A 7,183-nucleotide genomic window follows, 5' to 3' on the forward strand; every position below is an offset into this window, starting at 1 on the left:
CAATCATATAAATACATAAAATAAATAAAAATAATAAAAATAATAACATTAATAAAATATAATAATAATATTAATAATTTATCTTTTTGAATATTAATGCTTAAAATCCGCCTAGGCGTCCGCGTAGACCGCATAATGTCCACCTAAACGTTGTTATTCGCCTGAATTATATAAATCCACATAAAACACTATATAACATAAAAACAATACGGTGGGCTACCGTATAGCGTCTAAACGCCGCATAGACGGGCGCCTAGACCATATTTTAGAACACTGCTATCAATTATATATATAAAAATCAATTTTTTTTTGTCTTGCGCTGAAAATCTTGCAATTATTTGTATTAGAGACTTTTTTTTTGATATATTCGGTCTGATGATCCTGTCGGCTCCGGGAAGAACGTATTTGGTGCTGCAGAGTAAACTAGCCCGAAAGCGTACCATTTTGTCTGATCCGAGTTTGGAATACCTTACGACTAATGCCAGAGAATAGACCGATCATCTGTTACGGTCCACCATGTAAACCATTTGGACCAAAGCCCAAAACCAGACTAATCAAATAGTGATAATTCAGTTATCAAAAAAAAACCGAACCGAACATAACTGATGAGTGTATACACCAAACTCCAAGAGATTAACACTATGCTACCACCGCTTAGTTGAGACTATTATTTATGTGGATGATAAACAAAGTTAGATCAACTAGTCCACGAGCATCACAAATATCCATTTCTAAATGTAGAAGCGACCCGTTATGAAAAGCGTCTACAAAGAGTGGTGTGGTGTATATTCCGTGTATTCTGTTTTGAATTTTATAAAAATCCGTAGGGAATAAAAATTATGTAAGTACATCGTAAACCCTCTATGGGCAGTCTTCTGCGTCCTTGCCGTATGTGTCCGGCCGTTCTCCATAACACACTAATTTTTGTTTAAGGGTTTCCTAATCCAAGAAGTAAATAAAAAAGACAAGAAAAGATAAAACGCAACGAAAAAATAGCGCCAGTCCGATATTTTCAAAACAAAATTGATGTTCTATGTTCACTTAAAATTTTGTGCCCTTACTATCCATATTAAACTTTTATAGTGCCATATATACAGCTAAACTAGGTGTTTTGCCCGCACATACGGACATAATTTTTTTTAGATATTTATTAATAAATGTACTATTAAATTTAATGATCATTATTTTAATTAATCTTGTAATTTCTTATTTTTTATGAATATTTTAATTTCTTAATTTTTTTATCTTTTATTAATTTAAAAACATTGTTTTTTTATCACAATGTCAATATCTTATTATTTTAAAATAGGTTATTATCATTAAAAAAATTTATTATATTAATTTATAATCAATTATATAATTAAAGAAAAATATATAAACATGCTAATACAAAGTGATGTTATTAAACCAAATTATTGAAATTACCAAAACCTACAAAATCTCGAAATAAATCAAAAGAAAAAAAAATGTTCAACCTAACCCAAATTTACATATTATATTAATCAAAGTAAATAAAATGATTGAATTGTATAATTATATTGTGAAATACATCCCATAATAACTGAATATACACTCCCATGCTATTTTCTTCTAAATATAGATATTAAATAGTATGTTTAGTATAAAAGCAAAAAAAAAATTATTTTCAAATGACCTTTTGACTTTCAAACTTTAATAATTATAACTAAAATAAATAAATACAATTTTTTATAAAATAGAATCACATTTTTCTTTACATAATATTCTTTTAAATAAATTGTAATTTAAACAAATTTATAATTCTCTGAAATTCTTGAAAATATATAAAAGTAAGTAGTGTTAATTTTAAATTAATATTTTGAAAATATTCTCTTTTGGAGACAGATATTTTAAAAATATTTTAAGAAGATAATTCCATTTTGAATAAAAAATATTTATAAAAATCACGAATATCAGCAAATATAAACAAAATTTATTTTTATTACTTATATACCTCTTTTTAGTATTTTAGTACTAAAATAAATTTAATAATGTATAAAAAAATATTCCATGACATATTACTTTAAAAACAAATATAAATCAATTTTGATATTTTTATAAACCTATTTTTAATATTTTTTTATAAACCTATTTTTAATATTTTAGTATACTGATAAATCTAATTATTATATGTATATATACTACTAATTATAAAAATTAGTGAATAAGAAAGAAAGATGTAGATAAACACAAAATAAATACATGATATTGTCTTTTCTTTTTTCAAAAACGTTTTCCATTTATTGTTGAGAGATAATTTTATAATGTTAATTTGTAATAGATAAATAATGATTATATTTTAATTAAAAGTATTTATTAAAACTAATGACTCATTTCTAAAATCATGGATGATGTGACAAATAAGAAAATTCACTTCTCATATAATAATATAGATTTATTGTTTAAAATTATGATGTCTTCAGTGGTCGGTTCATTTACGTATACTCTGGATCGGCCTAAATATGATAGATATCTGAATATGATGTTAATCGTGATTCGTGCACTACCTTAAGACCATGATTATCGCCTGCACGTTTTCATAGCCACGTGTTAGTGGGGCCTGCGAACAGTGCAAAAAATATACCAAAGTCGATCCTTATTTCCTCTTCTCTGTTACTGTTTTTAACCCAAAAAATGGGTCCCGCCACTTAAAACCCCTTCTTATAACCCGCGATAATCCTGCTCTAAGACTGCATGTGGACAGTTTTTCCCTTGCATTATCATCTCCATATTATTACTTATCTCGGTTAAGAAAGTTTTTTATCTAATTTCGGTTCTTCAAACCACGGTCTCCCAATTCTTTTATTTAATTTTAGATCGATTCAAATGTTTTTTTTTTATAAAAATGGTATATTCGTGAATTGCATCTTTTTTGTTGATTAGTCTGGGTCATTCCATAAATTTGTGATAATCCCATGTTAATTTTTTTTAAATACCCTTTGACATGAAACTAAAAAATAAACATTCTGAATATCAATAACATTATGTTTAAAAACATGCTGGATATAGTTGCTAAAATACATTTAGTTTATTGGCATACTATTAAAGTGACAAGAAAACGTAAAATTAATAGACCTATTCCTTTCAGTAAAAGACAATTTAGTGTATTTTGTTTTTTATAAAAAAGAATTATATATTATAGGTGAAATTTACTTCAATATTTTTTCTATAAAATAGAATTTCTCTATATTTAAAGAAAATATAAAATAATATTTCTTTCTCTAAATCTAGCGGAAATAATAGTTTTATTTTAGAAAAAAAATGGATTGAAAACAACTATACAAATGAATTGAAAATGTTTGTAAAGTGCAGCAAATCTAATGATAGTATCTAAAATATATCTTAGTTTTAGAAAAAGTTGAGAGAGAATGAACTATGAGAAACTCTTAAAAATTTGCTGACATGTGTTGTTTTGGCAATGATTCAATATTTTTATAAATAATTAAAATTTAGCTATGTTATACTAAAATATTATTACTATAGAGATGAGAAACTCAAACTGAAAACGGCCGTCTTTGCATGTCGCTGCGGTCTGCGACCAAATGTTATTCGTTTCATTAACCAAGTGTTGTTTGTTTCGATGTCGTAAGGTCGGAGGTCCTACAACATGCGACCAACTCGTATCGTGACCCATCTCTGCGCCTGCATCTTTAGAGACCGTATCTTATATTACGCTAAGAGACCTGCAATAAACATGTTCTTACGACTGGTTACACGATTAGTTAAGCGACAAGAAAATAAAAACAACCTGCTACTTGCTAACAGATACTAACTGATTATGCATCAGTTGAATTAACAACAAAAGAAATTGCAATCTCCGACCTGCAACACATGTTACAGATCGTGACGACACATAAGCGTACAAAGCCAACATCTCTAACGAGGTTATTCTAAGACCATTTTATCATGCCAATTCGGACACTAGTCCGACATGCACTATATTTGTTACATTTTTCTTTTGCATAAAGTGTTTTAACTTTTTATCCTAGCAATGTTTTTGATTGCTCAAATAATTTGCTTCAACCCTTCCCCACCCAGCCCCACCTAGAGCTGTCAAATGGTCCGTTGAGAGCCCAATTGGGCTTGACCAGTTGGACCATTTTAGTTTTGGGCAGTAATGAGTGGTCCACATTGGACAATGGTCCAAACAAATGTCTAAGACCAATAGAGATCATGTCTAAATGGACATGTCCATGGACACCCAGTAATATTTATAATTATTTTTTAATTATTAGCTTAGATTTTATTTCTAAAATTTTGAAATTATGTTTACTTTCCAAAATTATAAAAGTATTTTTTTTCTTGTCAAAACTATAAAACTATATTTTCCTGTCAAAACCGAAAAATTTCATTTTTCCGCCAAAACCGAGAAATTGCGTTTTCCGCTAAAATCCGAGAAGTTACGTTTTTCCGCCAAAACCGAAAAATTGTGTTTTCCCGTTAAAACCGAGAAATTGCGTTTTCCCGCCAAAACCGAGAAATTGCGTTTTCCCGTTAAAAGCGAGAAATTGCGCCGAGAAATTGCGTTTGTTCCGCCAAAACTGAAAATTGCGTTTTTCCGCCAAAACAGGAATATTGCTTTTCCCCCCAAAACCAAAAAAAATTCATTTTTCCGCCAAACCGAGAAATTGCACTTTCCTGCCAAAATCAGAGAAGTTACGTTTTTCCGCCAAAACCGAGAAATTGTGTTTTCCCGTTAAAACCGAGAAATTTCGTTTTCCTGTTAAAACCGAGAAATTGGTTTTCCCGGCAAAACCGAAAATTGTGTTTTCCCGCCAAAACCGAGAAATTGCGTTTTTCCCGCCAAAATCCGAGAAGTTTCGTTTTTCCGTCAAAACCGAGAAATTGCGTTTCCCTTTAAAACCGATAAATTGTGTTTTTCCGCCAAAACCGAGAAATTGTGTTTTCCTGTTAAAACCGAGAAATTGCGTTTTCCCGCCAAAACCGAGAAATTACGTTTTCCCGCCAAAATTGAGAAATTGTGTTTTCCCGCCAAAACCAAAAAATTGCGTTTTCCCGCCAAAATTGAGAAATTGCGTTTCCCCGCCAAAACCAAGAAATTGCGTTTTTTCTGCCAAAACTGAAAAATTATGTTTCCCACAGAAGCCAAGAAATTATGTTTTCGGCCCAAACCGAGAAATTGCATTTTCCCGCCAAATTTATGAAATACATTTTTCCGTCAAAATTGTGAAATTATGTTTTCCGTCAAAATCGTTAATTTTTTATTTTAACGATAAAACCGTTTTTTTGGGTTAAATCGTAAAACTTTGTTTTTTTTTTGTTAAACTCATGAAAGTATGTTTTAGGAAGCCCATGGACACTCATTGTCCATTTGGTCTTCGCCCAATTGGACTATGTACCAATTGGTCTTTTGTCCGGTTGGACCATTTATTAATTGAACACGTCCATAGCCCGTCCAAAATGAACTATGTACCAATTGGTCTTTTGTCCGGTTGGACCATTTATTAATTGAACACGTCCATAGCCCGTCCAAAATGAATTGGGCTGTCAGCCCGCCCAATTGACACCCCCACCCACACAACCAAGATATTTTTTTGCATGGAATTCTTATTTCAAAAATCTTACTAAAACGTTTACTCGAGAGGGTGTCAAGTATATTATTTTATCTGGTCTTCTAATAGCGATGAACATACAAATATGGTAACGTTTTTAGTTTACCGGTCTAAGCAAATCCTCGGTCATACATGGAAACTGATTAGACCCGCCGTCGAATCCGAGATTGTATGTTTGACCGTAAATTGAACGGCTACGATTTTGTACAGCGGAAACAAGCAAAATCCAGACAGAAACATACACGTAATCCAGTGTCCTTTTCGGATTATCAAACAAAATCTGAGTTTGATTGAACTATATGGGTCCCGCTGATTAGAAGAAGCGTGGGATTGATCTGAAGGGATCAGATAGATTTTTCTTCTTCTCATTACTTTGATTTGTTGCTCTGTCTTTATTTGGGTCGTTGAAATTTCTTAAAAATTACCCAACGGTAACTGCTTTTCTTTTTATCTTTCTCGAGGTAATTTTGAAATTGATCTCGATGATTTTGAAAAAGATACTGTAATCTTTTTCTTTCAAATGTTAATATGTTTTACATAATCAGCCATAAAATCATAATAATTAATTTCTTGTAGAGCTTTACATTCATTTACTATAGAAAGTAAACATTACTTTTACACATATACTAGATTTTTTATTCGCGCTACGCGCGAGTCTGCTTTAATAATTTAATTTAATTTTGCAATATTTTTTAAGAAAAAGATGAATTTCGTAAAAAATATTTTTATTAATATTATTAAAATATTATTTGATTTCCTATTTACATTGTTTTTATAAATTTGTTATTTTTGAACTTAGCTATTTATTTGTTTGTATTATAAAAGTAAAATTACTGTTACTAAAGTATTTATAGTTTCTTATAAGTACATAATTTTAATATCACATAGATTTCTCAGTACATATACACTACTATACTATGCTATACACTACTATGAATACTTTATTAATAATTAGTTTTATTTTTTAATAATATTAAGATAATATAATAGAAAATTGTTTTATATACATTTTTCTATGAAATTTATTTAAAGTGTGCTTTATTATTTTTCATAGTTAAGTTTTTATACAATTTTACCATTTAAATAACTAATATTTAGATATCAGTTTGTTTGTATACGTAAATGTATAAATGTATTTATAAACATGAGTATATTGTTTTTTAATAAAAAAAATAAAAGCGTCATATAGATTGTTCCATGCTTATTAACTAATACAACACTGTTATAAATATTTTATTATAATTTTATATGTATTTCTATTTGAATGACATAAAAGATTAATCCTTATGCAATATATCTAACTTTTTTGTATTTACCAAATTTTTAGAATGAATGTATTATTATATACTTATTTTATGCATATTTGTATTTAAAATACTCTTATTTAATTCTTTTAAATGCATATCTAATAGTTTTATATGTATATTTAGGTCTAAATCATAATAAATATTTTGATGAAATTTAAATAATAGTAACTATCTGTTTGTTAGATATAAGAAAAAGAGAATATATATATATATATATATATATAATTTATGCTAATATTAAGTAATATTTTATTTATTAAAATAAAAAATAAAAATCTAAAAAAT

The sequence above is a fragment of the Brassica oleracea genome, chromosome C7 (genome assembly GCF_000695525.1).
Source record: "Brassica oleracea var. oleracea cultivar TO1000 chromosome C7, BOL, whole genome shotgun sequence".
Taxonomy (NCBI): Eukaryota; Viridiplantae; Streptophyta; class Magnoliopsida; order Brassicales; family Brassicaceae; genus Brassica; species Brassica oleracea.